The sequence below is a fragment of the Delphinus delphis genome, chromosome 1 (genome assembly GCF_949987515.2).
Source record: "Delphinus delphis chromosome 1, mDelDel1.2, whole genome shotgun sequence".
In the NCBI taxonomy this organism is placed as follows: domain Eukaryota; kingdom Metazoa; phylum Chordata; class Mammalia; order Artiodactyla; family Delphinidae; genus Delphinus; species Delphinus delphis.
The window spans coordinates 81,032,881-81,054,469 of NC_082683.1; the positions used below are offsets into that span (position 1 = coordinate 81,032,881).

Sequence of the window (21,589 nt, forward strand, 5' to 3'; positions counted from 1 at the left end):
CTACTCTTCGTTGTGGTGCACGGGCTTCTCATTGCGGTGGCTTCTCTTGTTGTGGAGCACGGGCTCTAGGTGCGCAGGCTTCAGTAGCTGTGGCTCGCGGGTTCTAGAGTGCAGGCTCAGTAGTTGTGGTGCACAGACTTAGTTGCTCCACAGCATGTGGGATCTTCCCGGACCAGGGCTCGAACTGTGTCCCCTGCATTGGCAGGCAGATTCTTAACCACTGTGCCACCAGGGAAGCCCACTCCATCCATTTCCTTTTAATCTATGTTTTTTTAATTGAGGTATAGTTGATTTACAATATTATATGAGTACCAGGTATACAACAGTGATTCACAATTTTTAAAGGTTATACTCCACTTAGTTATTATAAAATATTGGCTGTAGTCATCCACTGTGCTGTATAATATATGCCTGTAGCTTATTTACTGTACACATAGTAGTCTGTACCTCTTAATCCCCTATCTATATGTGTCTTTATATTTTAAGGGGATTTCCTGTAGACAACATAGTTGAATCTTGTTTTTTGATCCACTCTACCAGTCTTTGTCTTTTAATTTGTGCATTTAGACCACTGATGTTCAAAGTGACTACTGACATAGTTGGACTAACATCTACCAAATTTGTTACTGTTACCTATTTGTTGCCCTTCCTTGTTCTTTGTTCCTATTTTTGTCTTCCACTCTTTTTCTGCCTTCCATGGTTTTAAGAGATTTTACATGATTCTATTTTCTCTCCTTTCTTATATATTGGTTATACTTTTTCTTTTTTTTACACTTTTCCTAGTGGTTGCCTTAGAGTCTGCAATATACAATTACAGGTAATCCAATTCCACTTTCAAATAACACTACACCACTTCATGGGTAGTGTAAGTACCTTATAGTAACAAAATAATCATATATCCTCCCCCCTGTGCCCTTGTTTCACTGGTGTTATTCATTGAACTTATGCATAGCACACATATATACATAAGTATACATAATGAAATCACAGTTGACATTAATATCTTGAACAAACTTATCTATTAGATCAATGAGAACAAAAACACTAAAGTTTTTATTTTACCATCACTTATTCCTTTTTCCCATTTCCTTACTCTTCCTTACTTTATGTAAGGAAGTAAGGTATGAGTTTCTGACCTATATTACAACCCTTCTCTCTAAAGAATTTATTTTAACTTTTCTTGCAAGGCAGGTCTACTGGCAACAAATTCTCTTAATTTTTGTTTGACTGAGAAAGTCTTTATTTCTCCCTCACTTTTGAAGGATAATACTGCAAGGCACAGATTTCTAGGCTGGTGTTTTTTCCTCTTCTCAGCACTTTAAGTATTTCACTCTACTCTCTGCTTGCTCACATGGCTTCTGAGAAGTTGGGTGTAACTCTTATAATTGCTTCTCTATAGGTAAGGTGTTTTTCCCCTCTGGCTTCTTTCAGGATTTTTTTTTTAATCTTTGATTTTCTGTAGTTTGAAAATGGTGTGCTTAGGTGCAGTCTTTTGGGCACTTACTCTGCTTGGTTCTCTCTGAGCTTCCTGGATCTATGATTTGGTATCTGACATTAATTTGGGGCAATTCTCAGTCATTAATATTTCAACTATTTCTTCTGTTCTTTTCTTTCTTCTCCTTCGGGAATTCCCATTACTCATGTATTACACCTTTTGTAGTTGTCCCACAGTTTTTGGATATTCTGTTCTGTTTTTTCAGTCTTTTTTCCTCTTTGCCTTTCAGTTTTGGTGGTTTCTATCTAGCTATTCTTAAGCTCAGAGATTCTTTCCTGAGGCATATCCAGTCTACTAATAAGCCCAACCAAAGGCATTCTTCATTTCTGTTACAATGTTTTTGATCTCTAGCATTTCTTTTTGGTTCTTTCTTAGAATTTCCACCCTCTGCTAACATTGCCCATCTGTTCTTGTCAGCTACCTATTTTATCCATCAGAGCCCTTAGCATCTTAATCATAATTGCTTTAAATTCTTCTTTTGGGGCTTCCCTGGTGGCACAGTGGTTGAGAGTCTGCCTGCCGATGCAAGGGACACGGGGTCGTGCCCCGGTCCAGGAAGATCCCACATGCCGCGGAGCGGCTGGGCCCGTGAGCCATGGCCACTGAGCTTGAGTGTCCGGAGCCTGTGCTCTGCAAGGGAAGAGGCCACAACAGTGAGAGGCCCGCATACCGCAAAAAATAAATAAATAAAATTCTTCTTTTGTCCGATAATTCCAACGTCCCTACCATATCTCTATCTGGTTCTGATGCTTGCACTCTCTCTTCAAACTGTTTTTTGTCTTTGAGTATGTCTTGTAATTTTTTTTTGATAGTTATGATGTACTGTGTAAAGGAACTACTGTAAATAGGCCTTTAATAATGTGGTAGTAAGGTGTGGAGGGCAGGGAAGCATTTTATAGTCCTATGATTAGATCTTAGTCTTTCAGTGAGCCTGTATCTCTAAACTCTGAACTTTACATGTGCTTCTCAGTCATCGGCCTCTCCCATCACTCCACTCCCCTCCTGTGGCACAAAATGGCTATACTAGGCCAGAATTGCTTATTTCCCCCAGGTCAGTTAGGCTCTGATCAAACCCCAGCAGGTGAGGCTCTGGTTAAGTAGTTTCTCCTAAGGGCAGACCTTGTTAAGAACAGAATACTCTGGAGTATTTCAAAATACTTCCTTTTCCTTCCCGCAGCTGGACGCAAGAGGGGATTTTTCTCTAATATTCATTATGAGAACGTGGCCAAGTTCCTGGAGGCAAAATTCACAGAAGTGTGCGGGCACCCAATGACTGGGTCCCCCTGGAGTTTTTATCTCTCAGACTTGTCCACACTGAGCCTGCAGCAATTCATCAGTAGTTCAGGTTTCCCTTCCCTACCACTGGTTCCCACAGCGGTTTCAACTCACAGGTTTCTCTCCACTAAGTTGTAATTCTCTGTATCTGCCGTCTGTCTTTCCAATTCAGGGGGCGGTGCTTTGTCCTGTGACCTCACCTCCCTGCTGAATCTAAGAACTGTTGATTTTTCAGTTTGTTCAGCTTTTTTACCTGTTGTTAACAGGAAGTGGCAACTTCCATGTTGGACTAGAAACTGGAAGTTGTAACTTTGTTTTAAAAACATGGTTAGGAAGATAATAAGGCAGACCACATGCAGAAGGCTAATGCAGCAAAAAATGAAAAAAACTCAAATTATATATAAATTCTTATTAGAACAAAGATATAAGCAAGAAGAGAATAGAAAAAATACATTAAAATTAAAAACCAAGAAACTCAGTGTTATAGTAGTGAATTTGGGGATGGGAAGAATCCCTTCTTTTAACAATTATCTCCAATTTGGTTATATTAAAAACTGTAAAATTAAGGAATGATACATACATGCAAAAAAAGTGAAAGATGATCAAGAAGAGATAAAGGATAAGAGAAAGAAAAGAATACTATATAGTAAGCCAAAGAAGATAAATATTTTCTGACTTGATTTTGTTTTTATTTATTTATTTATTCATTCATTCATTCATTCACTTATTTATTTATTGGCTGCATTGGGTCTTCGCTGCTGCATGCAGGCTTTCTCTAGTTGTGGCAAGCACGGGCTACTCTTCGTAGCAGTGCACGTGCTTCTCATTGCAGTGGCTTCTCTTGTGGCGGAGCACAGGCTCTAGGCGCGCGGGCTTCAGTAGTTGTGGTTCACGGGCTCTGGAGCGCAGGCTCAGTAGTTGTGGCGCACGGGCTTAGCTGCTCCACACCATGTGGGATCTTCCCAGACAACGGATCGAACCTGTGTCCCCTGCACTGGCAGGAGGATCCCTAACCACTGTGCCACCAGGGAAGTCTCCTGATTTTGTTCTTAAAATAAGTCTTATTTATGGATATTTTCCTTATAAGTGATCCATATTTATGGAAAAAAGGAAAGAAAAAAGAAAATCATGAAGAAAAATGAATCAACCAGAAACACCACTCAATCAGTGCTGGTCTTTTTTTTTTTTCAAAAACAATGGAGCATGAACAAGGGAAGCATGAATGAGCAAGACCTCAGCCTCACTTAGAAGTAAAACTGTGAACTAGCCACAAGCCTCTTGCAGGTTCCTAACAGCCTGTCTCCTAATTGGGGTAAAATATATAGAACATAAAAACATGCCATTGTAACAATTTTTAAGTGTACAATTCGTTGGAATTAATTACATTCACAGTGATGTACAACCATCACCACTGTCTATTTCCAAAACATTTTCATCACCCCAAACAGAAACTTTGTATCCATTCCTTTCTCCACAGCCTCAGGTAACCTCTAAACTACTTTCTGATTTTTATGAATTTACCTATTCTAGATTTATAAGTAGAATCATACATACAATATTTGTCTTTTCGTGTCATGGCTTATTTCATTCAGCATAATGTTTTCAATGTTCATCCACACTGCACCATGTATCAGAACTTCATTCCTTTTTATGGCTAAATAAGATTCTATTATATACATATACTTCTCACATTCTTCAAGGTGCTAGAAACTCTGAGCCCATGAAAAACTTGGTATATTTAAGGCTGGAAGACAGAAAGGAAAAAAAGAAGGAAGGAAGAACTCTACTCATCTGATGTTTATCCATTCATCTGTTGATGGACATTTTGGGTTGTTTCCAACTTTTGGCTGTGAATAATGCTATGAACACCGGCATACAAATGCCAAATAGACTTTTAATAGTTTGCTCTGGCTGGAAAGCCAGAAAAGGACTATAAAAAAAACAGCAACAGAAGCTGCCAACAGCAATTACCACAATAGAACAGAATATAAGACATTAACTTCATGGGTTTTCCACGCAGCATGTGGGATCTTGGTTCCCCCACCAGGGATCAAACCCGTGCCCCCTGCAGTGGAAGCACAGAGTCTTAACCACCGGACTGCCGGGGAAGTCCCAACTTTATGGTTTTTAAATTATTTATACTTCTGATTTTTCCAAATTTTGGAGTCCTTCATCATGACAGACTTCATATTTCTAATCTGAAAAATATACAAGAAGGAAATAAAAGGGAGAAAGCAACAATGCTTAAGTAACATATTAACAAATCATTACTAAGGTCAGGATTGCAGGTTAGGAGCAATACTGAGAAGGGAGCAGAGTTATAGCCTGAAACAGCATCTTCTTTTTGTTCTGACCAAAGAGAAGGTATTACTTTGCCCTCCTTAATGCCTAGCACAGAACCCAGTGTATTCTAGAAACTCAATAACAAAAGTTGGCTGAAAAAAATAGATGGATAATTTTATAGGTATCTGAGTTCTTCCAACTACATCATGTTTTTTTAACTATTTATACTTAGTCTGAAACAGATTATTAGGAGCATCTCAAGTTTCACAGGAAGTTTTATACGAACCCATAAATTTATGGGGAAATTGGCCAGTAGATGAGTGACAGGAAATTGTATCTCTGGGACCATTATTTAAACTACAACTCTGACTGATTACTCAAGATTACAAGCCCAGAAAACTCACCAACTTACAGCACCATACTTTTTTAGTGGCTATTTGCCTAAGTGTTTGTAATGCCAAATGGGTCCAGAGAGATCTTTTCTTATTTGCTTCCAAAATAAATAGCAAACGTATCAAACTTAGAAGTATACCTAAAATATATGATCAAATTTCAAAATGGTCTATGCCAATATAAATATAAAAAATAATTATCTGTACACACCGTTACTTCAACATTCTTCAAGGTGTTGGAAATTTTGAACCCATAAAAATCTTGGTATACAACTGAATAAACATGTAGAAAGCAAAAAAAAAAAATTATTTATACTCAACGTTGTCCCAGTAGGATTTAAGCTTGGGGCAAATGTAATATCTATCTTCAATCTTTTAAGCAGGTTATAAGGAAGTGTTATTCCAACTCTGCAAACATGGGAATAAACAACATTATTATATAAATAGCAGTGTCTTGCATGTTTTGAGTATTATCAATAAATATGGAGTGCAGATTTTAAAATACAGTCTATAAATATCCTCAAAGAAGAACTGCAAATTATGTCTTTTACTTTTTTTTTTTTTTCGGTACGCAGGCCTCTCACTGTTGTGGCCTCTCCCGTTGCGGAGCACAGGCTCTGGACGCACAGGCTCAGCGGCCATGGTTCACAGGCCTCGCCGCTCCGCGGCATGTGGGATCCTCCTGGACCGGGGCATGAACCCGTGCCGCCTGCCACTCAACCACTCTCAACCACTGCACCACCAGGGAAGCCCTGTCTTTCACTTTTTAAGTTAACAGTTGTCAGATGGAAGAAGAGAAAGATACAGAGCACTGGCTTCAACAGGAATAGAAAAAACAGCAAACAGGAATTACACTGAAAGGGAAAAAAACAGGAAATAAGGGTAACACTGCTGACAAGTCTTCTTCCTTTAGATGTCTATATAACAAATCTCTCTGAGTTAATTTATTTTCTATAGGCATACAGCATATATTCATCTCTCTCTGATCCTTCCTACCTCTAGAACAAAATTTCAGAAAAGGAAAACTTGCAACTAACACAACATTGTAAATCAACTACACTTTAATTTAAAAAAAAAAAAGAAAAGGAAAACTTTGTACACAGTGATATACTATTGCTGCTGCTACCACCATCATCTACTGTAAGTTTTACTATGTACCAGGCACTTCGACAACACTTACATTCATTATCTTATTTAATCCTCACAATAATCCTGAGACAGATTTTACTGAAGTTTATAGAGGTTAAACAACTTGCCCAAGAATCCATTAGCTAATAAACGATGGAACCAGGATACTAAACATTAAGCCCTAAAACAAAAACATCCTGACAAGTATAAATCATTGATAGGAAGGTGAGCTAAAACAGAAGAACACAAAAGTAAAAACACAGAACGTCAGAACATGTCATGACTCTAAGGATTCTGACAGACAGATAGGACCTGCCCAAAACCAATCTGATTACCTATTTAAGCAATTCAATTAACTAAAATAATGAGATGAAAATTATATTTGAAAATGAAGGACTTCCCTGGTGACGCAGTGGTTAAGAATGTACCTGCCAATGCAGGGGACACGAGTTTGATCCCTGGTCCAGGAAGATCCTACATGCCGCAGAGCAACTAAGCCCGTGCGCCACAACTACTGAGCCTGCGCTCTTGAGTCCAAGAGCCACAACTACTGAAGCCCGCACGCCTATAGCCCGTGCTCCACCACAGGAGAAGCCACTGCAATGAGAAACCCACGCACCACAAAGAAGAGTAGCCCCCGCTTGCCGCAACTAAAGCCCCCATGCAGCAACGAAGACCCAACACAGCCAAAAATAAGTAAATAAACAAATAAATTTATTTAAAGATTTGATAATTTGAGCTGCACCTAAAATTGCTATAGCCAAGGTGTTCAAGTTCATGAATAAGGAGCTAATAAGCCTGTTCCCTGACCTCAACCTTCCACTGTTACAAAGACAAAATTATTTAAAAAAAAAAAAAAAAGGCATATCTACACAATTTTTTTCCCGGCAGCAGCAAGAGTACTAAAATACCTGTTTCCTTAGGTCTTAATCTAGTCCAAAAAAAGCACAAATTCTGAACAAGTACCTCTTAAAATATATCACATATTACGCAAATTTTTTATTTAATATACACAATACATCAAGCACTGTGTCAAGAAGTGTGTTAAGCACCATCACCCCATACCCAGTGTGAAATAAAAATGAACTGCCAGGCTTCCCTGGTGGCGCAGTGGTTGAGAGTCTGCCTGCCAATGCAGGGGACACAGGTTCGTGCCCCGGTCCGGGAAGATCCCACATGCCGCAGAGTGGCTGCGCCCGTGAGCCATGGCCGTTGAGCCTGCGCATCCGGAGCCTGTGCTCTGCAACGGGAGAGGCCACAACAGTGAGAGGCCCGCGTACCGCAAAAACAAAAACAAAAACAAACAAACAAACAAAATGAACTGCCACAGTTCTGAAAAATCCTAAAATGTCAATAGGAATCTTCAACATAATTCTCCAAATAGGTAAATAATGCACAGATCATGGCAAGGCCTTAAAAACTGTATTTTAAATTGTCATTTTAATTAATTTAATTACACTGATACTGGTGAAAGAAGAGTGATGAAATTAAGAGGTGGAAAATGTATGTTAATTGGAATTGGATAGAAGGACACATGAAAACTCAGGAAATCCTGGCAGAAATATAGTATCAATGAAATAATAATTTTTTGAAAGGTCCTCAGCATCACAGCAAGGTAAAGTAACATGTTCTTTTGACAAGGTGCATAAGGCCTTCACAAGTTATTTAAATTTTTTAAACCTTGTTTCCTTGTCAGGAACTTAAAAAAAGGTTGGAGTGAATGGTACCTCTAATGTTTTCCTGTTGTGACACTGTAGAGTCAAGAGAAAATTGATAAACTCATATAAGCAGATTTTTTATGCAATGATTAGTTTCAATAATAACAGGGGGGGAGGAGTCCTCAAAACGTTGCACCAGAAAACTAAGGTCTCATTCCCTGAACCTCATATACTCATATACTATGAGGCTACAGGAATAATCAGAAACCAACAAAATGAGAGTACATTAGCAAGACTAAATTAACACAGGTACACAATAACTTTGGACTTTAACAAAATGCCAAAGAAGCATTTAGGACTACAAGAGTTTGTGTGTTTTTTTTTAATCTGATAATATTAAAGAAAACGAAAATGTTATAAACTTAACTACTGCCCATATCCACACCTCTGTAGTCTCACCTGCCACAGGTAAGTGGGTCTTCTGTCTGAAGTCAGAAGACAGGCCTCGTGCTCTGTGAATTATCCTGGAACTCAGGTGGTCTCTCTCTTCTTCCCAGTTTCTGCTCTCAACTTTTAAACAGGCTGCTCTGCCATATTTAGCGCTCTCGCTGGACCTTACATCCCACTAAGTACCCCCTGTCTCACAGTATCGTCCCTCCCCCATAGCTAAGCAACTGGACAGATAGCTTTAGCTTTCATTCTTCCCTTCTTCACCTCCCACTTTTTCACTGCAATGTGGCTTCTACCATACCATTTTACTAAAACCACACTTACAAAGGTCACTCACCAACAGCCCCTTTGTGCTAAATCCAGTAAATGCTTCATAGTCCTTATCTTACTTACAGACCTTTCTGTAACATGTGATCCATACAGTACTTTTCCTGTTATTTATTTTTTATTTTTCTGATTAGCAAATACATGTTAAGAATTGAAATATCACAGAAAAAAATGGAAAAGTTTGAGTACTCTGTAATCCCACTCTCAAAGACAGCCACTGTTAGCTGTACAGTATATATTAAGATTTCTATACATATGGTAATATACAGGTATATGTATTTTTTTTAAGTTCACAAAAATTAGATCATACTTGGGGACTTCCCTGGTGGTCCAGTGGTTAAGACTCCATGCTTCCACTGCAGGGGGCACAGGTTCAATCCCCGGTCAGGGAATTAAGACCCCGCATGCCCTGCCTGGTGCAGCCAAAAAAAATCAGATCATACTATACATTTTTGAGAATTTAATTTAATGTACTTTGATCTTCTGTCCTTGTTAGTATTATGTGGTAGACTAATTAACGGCCTCCTAAAGAGCACATCATAAAACACAGAACCTGTGAATGTTACCTTAAATTGTAAAAGGGACTTGGCAGAGGTGATTAAGGGAAGGATTTTGTGATGAGATTATCCTGAACTATCTGGGTTGGGCCCATCGGAAGATGCTATGCAGTTGACTTTGAAAATGGAGGAAGGGATCAAGGAATGCAATGCAAGGAATACAAGGAATGCAACTGGAAAAGGCAAGGAAATAGATTCTACCCCAGGAATCAGCTGGGTCAATACCTTGACTTTAGCCCAGTGAAACATTTGAGACTTCTGGCCTGCATAACTGTAAGAGACTATATTTTTGTTTTAAGCCACTAAGTTTGTACTAATTTGTTACAGCAGCAATAGAAAACTATATAATACTCTGTGTATGTGTGTGTGATACCTTTCCACATTTGTCTGTTTCTCTAGAAGTTATTCCACAAAGTGCAACTATTGGGTCAAATAATAAAAAAAAGTTAACCTCCAGAAAGGCTACACTTATTTTTTACTCACATTAACAACATTCAAGCCCCTCCCTCCTTTTTCGAAGTTCTGTTCTTTCAGTTTGTTAAATCACTTCCCTGGTTTCCCTTCTGTGGTGGCTACTCACTCCTTCTGCTCCTTTGCAGACTTCTCGTCATCAGCTCATTTCTTATATGTCAATGGTCCCCAAAATTCCAATTCCATCCTGGGCCTTCTCCTCACTATACACAGTTATTTAATCTACTTCCTTTTGCTACTTCCTTTTATTACTACTTACAAACATAACAGATTTACTTCTCCTTCTTCCCTCTAAAATCTACTCCTCCACTGTATTCTCTCTGTTAATGACTGACACACCAATATCCAACAGCCTATGGCAGATGCATGGGGATCACCTGACCCCTGCCTTATCCTCACCCCACATACCACAGGCTCCAGAATCTGTAAGTCTCTCCCTCCCTATCAATTCCTTAGAACAAGAATACATCAATTTTCAATTGTATTACTTAACTGTGTGTGTTCCCTATCTCAAGTCTCATACCCCACTGTACCAGTCTTTCTGAAACTCAATTCTGATTTGTCACTCAAGCAGACCTTTCACAGACTGCTGGTTGCAATGTAACATGATATATTCCCTTGGGAAAACTGTTTGGCAATGTCTTCTAAAGTTAAACATACATCCGCTCTATGAACCAGTAAGTCCACCACTAGTTATTTATCCAAGAGAAACGAAAATGTACGTCTATAAGAAGACTAATAGCTATGTGTTCATAACAGCTTTCATAATAGCCTAATGGGAGAAGTGATAAACAAACTGTGTTATTGTTATACAATGTTATTACTATACACCAGTTAAAAAGAACTACTGAAAGGAGCATTAACATGGATGAATTTCAAAACATTATGTTGAACAAAAGAAGCCAGCCAGAAAAGAATACACACTAATTCTACTATTCTATTAGGTGAAGTTCAAGAACATGAAAAATGAATCTGTGGTAAAAGACAGCAGAACAGGAACTGACTAAAGGAACCATGTGGGATTACTGGGGAGGGAGAGATTAACACAGGAGTACACATTCGACAAAATTCATTCAATTGTAGAGTTAAGTTCATTTCACTATACGTAATCTTTACCTCAAAATTTTTTAAAGCAAATATTAAAATTTAAAACTTTTACTTCACTCAGCATTTTTCCATACTAATTATTTAAAAAGCCTCACACTTGTCAGAATGGCCATCACCAAAAAGTCTACAAATAACATGCTGGAGAGGGTGTGGAGAAAAGAGAACACTCCTATACTGTTGGTGGGAATGTAAATTGGTACAGCCACTATGGAGAACAGTATGGAGGTTCCTTAAAAAAACTGAAATAGAACTATCATATGAGGGACTTCCGTGGTGGCACAGTGGTTAAGACTCCATGCTCCCTACACAGAGGGCCCAGGTTCCATCCCTGGTCAGGAAACTAAATCCCATATGCATGCCACAAATAAGAGTTTGCATGCCACAACTAAGGAGCTGGCAAGCCACAACTAAGGAGCCAGCGAGCTGCAACTAAGACCCGGCACAACCAAATGAATAAATAAAAATTTAATTTAAAAAAAAGAATTACCATATGATCCAGCAATCCCACTTCTGGGCATATATTCAGACAAGACGAAAACTCTAATTTGAAAAGATACATGCACCCCAATGTTCACAGCAGCACTATTTACAATAACCAAGATATGGAAGCAAACTAAATGTCCATCGACAAATGGATGGATAAAGATGTGGTATACACACATACAAAGGAATATTAGCCATAAAAAAGAATAAAATAACTTGCAGCAACATGGATGGACCTAGAGATAATCATAATAAGTAAAATCAGACAAGGAAAGACAAATATAATATCACTTACATGTGGAATCAAAAAAATGATACAAATGAACTTATTTACAAAACAGAAACAGACTCACAGACATAGAGGAAAGGGGGGAGTGATAAATAGGAGTTTGGGATTAACAGATACACACTACTGTATATAAAACAGATAAACAATAAAGACCTACTGTAGAGCACAGGGGACTATATTCAATATCTTGTAATAACCTATAAAGAAAAAGAATAGATTCAGTATAACTGAATCACTTCGCTGTACACCTGAAACTGACACACTGAAAATCAATTATACTTCAATTTAAACAAACAAAAAAAAACCCTCAAGATTTAAGACAAATTAATCACTTAATTACCCTGGTCTGCAGTGGTCCCTGGTGGTCCAGTGGTTAGGACTCAGTGCTTTCACTGCCGGAGCCAGGTTCAATCCCTGGTCAGGGAACTTAGATCCCACAAGCTGCACAGCATGGCCAGAAAAAAAAAAAAGTAAAGAAACAAGACTATACCAACTGTGTGTTCCCCTGGTTTATAAATTTTGTGAAAGCAAAGATTTTTGTCTATGTAGTATTGATCACCGTTGTCTTCCCAGTACCTATCATTATGCTTGACACATAGGAGATGCTATATATGTGTTACCTTTGGTGGTTCTTACTGACTTACTGACAATGTTCATAACTTCATTAAATTTCTAGATCATTTACTAACTCAGTTTTCTGATCTCGTGTGTTAAATGCTTGACAACATTTATAACCTTGTTCATCCAGCAGCAGAAAAGAAGCTTCTCCACATTTTCAAAAAAGCAGCCAAGTTGAGTCTTTGTGCTCCTCTCTTACATGTATTTTAAATTAAATGTTTAAAGGCATTACACTTTTCATGAGATTATTCCCTAAGATTCGTTCTCAATTTACTTCAAGGTCTACCTCCTCACCAGCAAATTCTGGCTCAGTCTTCTAAACTATCCTGATTCTGGTATACTTGAAGATATTAAATTTTTCTTCTTTCTCTTATGTATCTCATTCAAATATCATATTATACAGTGGTTCATTCAAGTGAAACTTTTATCCAGTATGTTTTTTTCTAATATTTATTTATTTATTTGGCTGCGCCGGGTCTTAGCTGCAGCAGGCAGGATCTTCATTGCCATGTGCGGGATCTTTAGTTGTGGCATGTGGGATCTAGTTTCCTGACCAGGGATCAAACCCAGGCCCCTGCACTGGGAGCATAGAGTCTTAACCTCTGGACCACCAGGGAAGTTCCTATCCAGTATCTGTTAACATTGTTCTAACAAACTTACTAGCATAATTTATGAGAATGCTGGATTCATTTTTAACACAGCAAAAGATCTGTATCAAGCCAAATACAGCAACTAATCATTTGAATACCAATTCAAAGGTACGACAAAATCCCCATCTTCACCTCCCTATCAGTGCTTACACTTTCTTATGAAAAACAAAAAGAGCAATGATCCATAATAAAACCATTCTCCTCCTATCTCTATCAAGGTTCCTTCCAAAAACACAGGAGCTAGCAGTTCCTTAAGGAGAGAGCCCTAATCATGAACCCAAAAGACAATGAATAGCAAAACCAACAATGAAGACCCAGATAATAGCTAGTTTAACCAGCTTTAGGGAACATTTTTCAAAGTACAATTGTGAGCAGTTGGATTAGTACAAAGAACAATTAACAAGCACTAAACCCACATTGTCTGGCCACTTAAACAATAAACTGCCAACAGCACAGGCAGGGAATGCTCTCATGAAGTACAGAGACAGTAATAAACATCTGGGAATGGCAACAAATAAACACACCAGGCAACTTACAATTATGAGAAATTGGATGACCCTTTCTGAGCAAACATATGAGGCCACAGTCAACAGCTTCTAGCCACAAAACACACATTAATTAACCTACATGTTTCCAATAAGGAAGGACTATCATACCGCCAAAACAGATAGTAATAACTGCCAATGTTATCTTTAATTGATAGCTTGAATTTTATATGCAAACATATAAAACTGTGTGCAGTGATAAGCAGACTTTTATATTTTATGTAACTTGTCCAAAATTAATTTGAAGAGTAACAAAGGGCTAAATAAGGGCATTACAGAAAGTAACAAAAAAACCCACTCACTATCTAGCATAAATCTCAAGTGTAAAAGGATACTGTAACACAGATAAGGATGGACACAATATAAAGGTAAACACATAAAATTTTATAAATTTAGCCTAAGAAAAAACAAATTATATTGAGAATAATATTTTCATTTCATCATGAACTTTATGATAAAAAACTCTTATCTCAAAGAGCATTTGGAAACATACTTAGTGTTTTAAAGAAAAAAGGAGTGCAAAGCATAACAAAGTTATCAGAGGAGCTTAACAGAGAGGCTTTAGTGGGTGGTTCTAATTAATTTACCAGTTTACGTTAACTATAAGATTTCTACAACTTTAGCAATACTTTTCAATTTTTTCTGGAATATAATCTTTTTCTCAAAACAAAAAATACTGGGCAGCAGAATGGTCAGTCTCCCAGTGGTGTCTGGGTAGGGTCAGCATGAGGCCGCGGGCTCCAGGGACAGCGGAGGCGGCTGCTGCCGGCTGGGCTGGGGACCTGGGACTTGAGAGTCCACACCACCCACGCAGTGGGCACCTCGGGGTGAAGCTGAGGCTCACAGGGGCTCCACTGAGCACCTGGGGCCGCCGCCACACATAGACCTTGTTCCTGGTGCGCTTCACTTCCCAGCTGCTCAGGGCTGTTCCCGGGTAGGCTGCAGTGGGTCCTGGCCTGTCTCAGGGGTGCTGGGCAGGCATGCCTGCAGGCCTCGCTACAACACGCAACCAACAGGCCCAAGTGGCGCTGCCTCCCTCCCTGGCAGACGGGTCCATCTGGAGCTTGAGGAGATGCTGCTGTGCAGGAATATATCCATCAGTCCCCTGGAGAGCTGGCTGACCTAGAGAGCTGGCTACCTCCTGCCCAGACTGGACGCTGGGGTCCCAGGGACTGTGTCTCCAGCCCAACTCTGAGTGTCCGCCCAGCCAGGTGGGGGAGGGGGTCGAGCAGTGGAGTAAGGAGGTCTGGGATGCACCCCAGATGCAATGCAAAAACACACTCAAGATCTGCCGGTACAATATGAATCATCGCAAGTACCGCAAGCTGGTCAAGAGGACCCAGTACCTACTGCGGAAAGTCAAGGAAGGACGCCTGAAACGGCAGCAAATCAAGTTCAAGAGAGACCTGAAGTGCATCTGGTGGAAGGCGGGCCTGAAGGAAACCCCCACAGGCTGGCAGACCCCCAAGATCTACCTGAGGGGCAAATGCATCTCCTATCTCTCTCCCGTACCCCTATTACTGCTGATGACCCGTTGTAATAAGTATTCAGAGAACTCAGCTAAAAACAAAAAACAAAAAACAAAAAAAACAAAAAAAATTCTAAGTATTACCTCCCACCCATGACAGTAGCTGGATTTAAGAATTATTGATTAAAATAACAAAACCACCACGACTTTTTGATAATTCCTGTATGTTACAAATATGCAAGATCTATTATTTGTTCTTTCAATATTAAATGTTTAATGCACATATTGATTTCCAGACCCACTGCAGAGATCCACAGCCCACTCTGTTTCTCCAGTCATTTCTCTCTTTATAGCAGGTTTCCCACTACAGAAAGTATCAAATAGCTCATAAGCTGGCTTATCTTTAAAATCATTTCCAATCCTGAGATTATAAGATTCTGGGACAATGTAAACTTCTCAAAAGAATTTAGAGGTTTCTAGAGAAATTACAGTTTGATCCAACATTTAAGTGCTCTTCCTCCTAACATTCTATGTAGATAACAGTAAAGAAATTTTAACAGCTACAACCCCACAGGGAGGAGAAAACAGTGGTGGGCAGATGGCAGCACATTTTTGTATGATGAATGGAAAGCAGATGAGGGACTTGCACGTTAAGACTGCAGACTGAACCCACACATCTAATTTTGCTCCCTCACGAAACCCTACTAAAACAAGATAAAGAAAATGTTGCTGTTGTTTTGTTCTGTTTTTAGGACACAAACCATAAGCATTGAGAGAATGGAAGAAACAACAGCAACAAAATTTTGGAAGCTGGAAAGATGGATGAGTGATAACTGATTTGGTCAAAGACAAATTATAAGACAGCAGTGCTGACAACTAAGAACAAACCCACTTTGCGCTACAGAATCCTCAAAGGGTTCAGGAACTGCCAGAACACAGAGGGGGAAGGGAGACTAAAGAAAGAAAGGATCAGGTGAAAGCTGTTTGAACAGTTAGAAACCTAGAGCCCATGCCTCTCCCGAGTTGCTGAGTGACCCAACCTCAATGGGGCAGCAGGTTAGAGATTTATTCTCTAAAAAGAGTAAATCACACATGGTGGAGGATGAAGGTATCCTAACATAAAGAGGCAAATTGTATGTCCCTTCATATTAAATGCTCTATGGCTCATTACCCAGCCCTCTTTTCCTGAGTTCCCAGACCACCGGCAACTAGACCTCTGGCCTCCAAGCAGAAAACTGGGATACTCTCTGGGAAATCTGACCAGGCCAAATGGAAAGACAGACACTGGAGAGAGCCTCAAACAGCCCACCCAAACCAATGATTTCAATCCTGACCACACACTGGAATCACCTGGGCAACTTTAGAAAATACTGGTGCTAATCTATGCAGACAGAAATCAGAATAGTGGTTGCCTCTGGGCAAGGAGTGGGGAAGATAGAAGGGATATGAAGGAATTTTCTAGGGGTTTCACAATGCTCTGTACCTTGTGTTCATTACACAGGTGTACACACAGCAAAATCATCAAACTATACACTTAAAATCTATATATTTTACTGTGTGCAATCACACTTAAATTTTTAAAAAGTACTGCTACCTGATGTATTTGGTCCCTCAGTCACAAGCAAACAACCAAGGAGGATTATCAGACCTCTGAAGAGGGCCTCTACTGCTGAGACTATACCAAACAGAAAAAAAGTAACTTGGAGGAAACAAGCTATGCAAGGAAAAAGAAAGCTTAAAGAAACTGCCTTTAACAATCTCAGGTAGGTAAGAGAGATATGGCATCTATGAAACAAGAAAAGAGACTTTTTCTTGTTTCATAGATGCCGTAAGTAACTGAGGAATAAGTAACTGAGTAGAGGATGGGAAGCTAAACCTACAGGCCTGCACAAGGGAATATGGTCAACGGGTTGATGTGCCTCGCTCACAGAGCCCCAAAAGGCTCAGCCCTTGAGAGTCTCAAGGGATATAGTCAGTGGGGAAGAAGTATGGGGCTGAAGAGCAGGTCAGTGGTTTAAAGTCTGGTAAAGTCTGTACATGGACCTCCAGTTTCCCTCCTCCACTATTCACATCCTCTCATAAATTTATTCTCTGGAAACAGTGACTTGGAGAGACTCCAGACTCAAGAAGAGTGGAGCGAGGCTCAAGGCTGAAAGCCAAGGAATAATGCAGAAGTATGCGCGGTAATAGCAGCCCTCACCCACAGCCCAATTCCTCCGTGCAGCTCTCAGGACACCGGGAGCCAGGCACAGTACGTGCCCCACACTTGGATTTAAATGCCCCTTTTGCATGCAGCCAAACTAATTTTCATCACAGCACTTCTCCTAGTGGAGGATAAAGGTCTTCTGAATTTCTACAACTCCTCTTAGACTCTCAACTTCTTAAAGGCAGGGGCAGCATCTTAATCAGCTTCATATCCCCAGAGCCTAACACAGTTACACTCCATGTTAAACACTCTATAAATCTTTAATTGGTCCCAGACACTGGAGATAACATACAAGAGATTTTAAAACCTTGGAAAACTAGAGCATACAAGGTGTAATTTGGACTAGGTCTTGAAGGGACATTAAAGATTTAGGATTTATTGATGAAATGACGTCTGGGATTTGTTTTAAAATAATCCCAGAGCCACTCTCCCCACCCCCCAAAATCAGCTGTATTTCTATATACTGGCCACAAATGTTTTAAAATATCACTTACAACAATATTTAAAAAAACAAATACCTAAGAATAAATAAGAAAAGATGTGGGACTTCCCTGGTGGCACAGTGCTTAAGAATCCACCTGCCAACGCAGGGGACATGGGTTCGAGCCCTGGTCCGGGAAGATCACTCATGCTGCGGAGCAACTAAGCCCGTGCGCCACAACTACTGAGCCTGCGCTCTAGAGCCCATGAGCCACAACTACTGAGCCCGCACGCCTAGAGCCTGTGCTCCGCAACAAGAGAAGCCACCTCAATGAGAAGACTGCACACCGCAACGTAGAGTAGCCCCTGCTCACGGCAACTAGTGAAAGCCCATGTGCAGCAATGAAGACCCAACACAGCCAAAAATAAATAAATAATTTTAAAAAAAGATGTGGAAGACTTTTATACAGAAAACTACAAAATATTAGAGAAATTTTAAAAGACATAAATAAGTGGAGAAATATACCATGTTCATAAACTGGAAAACTCAATATTGTTAAGATGTCAATTCTCTATTTCCAAAATTTGTAGCAATGGACAAGATTCTGAAATTTATGTGGAAACTCTAAGAACCAAGAACTTCCCAGACAATCTTAAAGAACAAAGTAGGAACAACCATCGGGACTTCCCTGGTGGTCCAGTGGTTAAGAATCCACCTTCCGATGCAGGGGATGCGGGTTCGATCCCTGATGGGGGAACTAAGATCCCACATGGCCACAGGGCAACTAAACCCACGCGCCGCACCTAGAGAGAAGCCCACAGCGAGGAGCCCGCGTGAGGAAACTAACACCCAGCATAGCCAAAAAAAAAAAAAAATATATATATATATATATATATATACGAACAACAGATATCAGAGCTTATTATAAAGTTACATCAGCTGATAGTGATATTGGTGCAAGGATAACAAATAGACCAATGAAACAGAATATTGTCCAGAAACAGATCCACACTTATACAGTCACCTGATTTATGAAAAAGTGTCACACAGTGCAGAAGGGCAACGATGGTATATTCAGTAAATGGTGCTGGGTCAAATAGATACCCATATGGTATAAAGTGAAGCTGGACCCCTACAATCCATCTGGAATTTACTGTAAATCGTACATCTTAAATACGAAAAGTAAAACAAAATAAAACTTCTGTACAGTAACATGGGGAAATATCTCCATATTCTTAGGCTAAGCAAAGATTTCTTAAATAGGGCACAAAAAGCAGTAATCATAAAGGGAAGGATTAAGTATATTTCATTAAAATTAACAATTTCCGGGCTTCCCTGGTGGCGCAGTGGTTGAGAGTCCGCCTGCCGATGCAGGGGCATGGGTTCGTGCCCCGGTCGGGGAAGATCCCACGTGCTGCGGAGCGGCTGGGCCCGTGAGCCATGGCCGCTGAGCCTGCGCGTCTGGAGCCTGTGCTCCGCAACGGGAGAGGCCACAACAGTGAGAGGCCCACGTACCGCAAAAGAAAAAGAAAAAAAATAACAATTTCCATTCATCAAAAAAAGGCCATTAAAAGAGTGAAAAGGCAACATACAGAGTGGAAAAAGATTAAGTCCAGAAAGGACTCATGGAAGACAGATGTGTATACACACACACACACACACACACACACACACAGAACTCATATCCAGAATAAAGAATTACAGACCAATTAAAAAAAATAATAGTGAGACTTAACAGGCACTTCACAAAAGATGACATATAAATGGCCAACAAAAGATACCCAACCACAATCATCAGAAAAATGTAAATAAGACCACACATATATTACTACACTTTTACCAAAATAGCAAAAATTTTTAAAACTGACAAGCATTAGCAAGGATATGAGGTAAATGGAATACCATTCCCTGATAATTCGTAGAACACTGGGAAAATGTTCAACTGTATCTAATGCTAAAGTTTTATCATTTACATACCTCATAAACCAAGAGTTCCACTCCTAGACATAAACCTCAACCTAGCAATGTTCTGTTTCTTGATCTGTGATAGTATACTTAGTAAAAATTCTTTACCTGCATACTCAAGATTGTGCACTTTTTAAAATATATTATACTACAATAAGTTTTCTAAGATTTCTTTGACACAAATTTCTCAGAGACATTAACATTAGCATTTTAGAATAGAAAAGGAGCTTCTGGTAAACAGCCGAAAGTTTATTAATAAAATTTTTTTAAAAAACAAAACAAAAAAAGCTGCTAACACATTTCAACCCAGAACAAAGGTAAAAACTATGAACAGATAACTTTTCTTGATCTTCACGAAGCACCGGATTTCTTTCAGCAATAAAAGGAGTCTGTTATTCTACACTGTAACCCAAAGAAATCTTTGCAAGGAAATGCTACTTTTTGAAATCACCTCTAACAACAACAGATAGGAAAGTGAAGAAACCATTCCAAAAGTTTTGGTTAGCTCTTCGGTGAGAGAATGCCAGCTGAGTTGATTTGTGTAGCCCAAAAGACAAAAATGAAGCCACAAAGAAATCACAGCAACTCTAAAGCAAACACCAACACCACAATCCAACCTACCGGAAATGCTGTGGTTAATTTGAGGCTTGCCCCGCTGGTCATAAGGTGATTCAGTGATGGCTACAAACGCTCCCCAAGTGCATCCTTGGGCGTCATCTAGCACACCTGGCTCGCCCATCACCTGCCTGGAGACACGGCTTTGCGCAGAATCCCAGAGGCCAAATAAAGACGCCAACTTTGCAAGAGGCGCGGACGGTCTCGCCCCATCAGATCACCCAGAAGGAACAGACTCCTGGCCTCGAGGGCGGGGGTGAAGAGTCAGTATTCCCCCACAGAATTTACGAGGAAGCGCTCCCGAAGCTGCCTAGTCCCTCCACCTCCCCGGGACTCCACTGGAAGTCCCGCGGAAGAGTTTCTTCCCCAGCGCCCACGGCAGGAGGGTCGCAGCGACCACAGGGAACTTAGGCCCCGGGGGCCTGGGCGCGCCCGCCCCGCTCGCGCCGCAAGTTTGGTTGGCGGCCTCCACTCGCCGCGCCTCGGCCCGGCTGTGCGCCCCGCGGAACCCGGGCTCGCGGCCCGCCCGGCCTGGCGCGGCGCCCCTCACCTTGGAAACGCTGGGTGGACTCCGCCGTAAACATTAACTTCCCATCCAGCCGGCAGCCGCGCCGCCGCGTCTCAGCGCCTCGGCCTCTCTCCCGGCTCCGCCGTCTGCCGTCCGCGCCCCCTCTTGAGCGCCGCGCTCACTCAGGAGCTCGGGGCCGCCTCAGACGCTGACCCACTCCCCCCGCACCGCCGCGGTTTCAACTACCACCCAACCCCTACTGTGCTCGCTGCCGGCTCCTCCCGGGTCCGGCCCGGCCGCGTCAGGAAGGCTCAAGGCGCAGGCGCGGCAGGGCCTTAAAGAGACCGGGCCGCCCTAGCGCTTAATGGGTTCGAGCAGGTTAGGGGACGGGCGGGCCGGCTGAGAAAGCAAGCCGAAGGGATTGGACCGTGGGGAACGGGGGCGGGGAACTCCCGCTTGTTCCTCCGCCTCTCTTTCAAAGTTCCAGCGGTCGGACCCACAAATTGCTGACTTCCCCAGTCTCTGGAACCGCCCCTTGCCTGTAAGAGCTGCACCAGACACTACCCCCGCCCCGAAGCGACCCCGCGCTTAAGGCTGCGGGCCTCGCATTGCTGCACTGCTTATGCGCATGTCGCCAGGTCGCGGCCACGGGATGCAGACGCGCAACCTTCGAAAGGC

At 41.0% G+C, this 21,589-nt stretch overlaps 1 protein-coding gene across 6 annotated transcripts in view; it reads right to left on the reverse strand.

The window, feature by feature from the left end:
• The window catches only part of EVI5 (ecotropic viral integration site 5), a 206,246-nt gene extending 185,049 nt beyond the window's left edge, over positions 1 to 21,197 (reverse strand). For all 6 annotated transcript variants that reach the window (XM_060025628.1, XM_060025591.1, XM_060025620.1 and 3 more), the window contains exon 1: positions 20,954 to 21,197. The gene's annotated coding sequence lies outside the window, so the exon portion shown is untranslated. The remainder of the gene's footprint in view (positions 1 to 20,953) is intronic.
• Between the last annotated feature and the right edge of the window lie 392 nt (positions 21,198 to 21,589).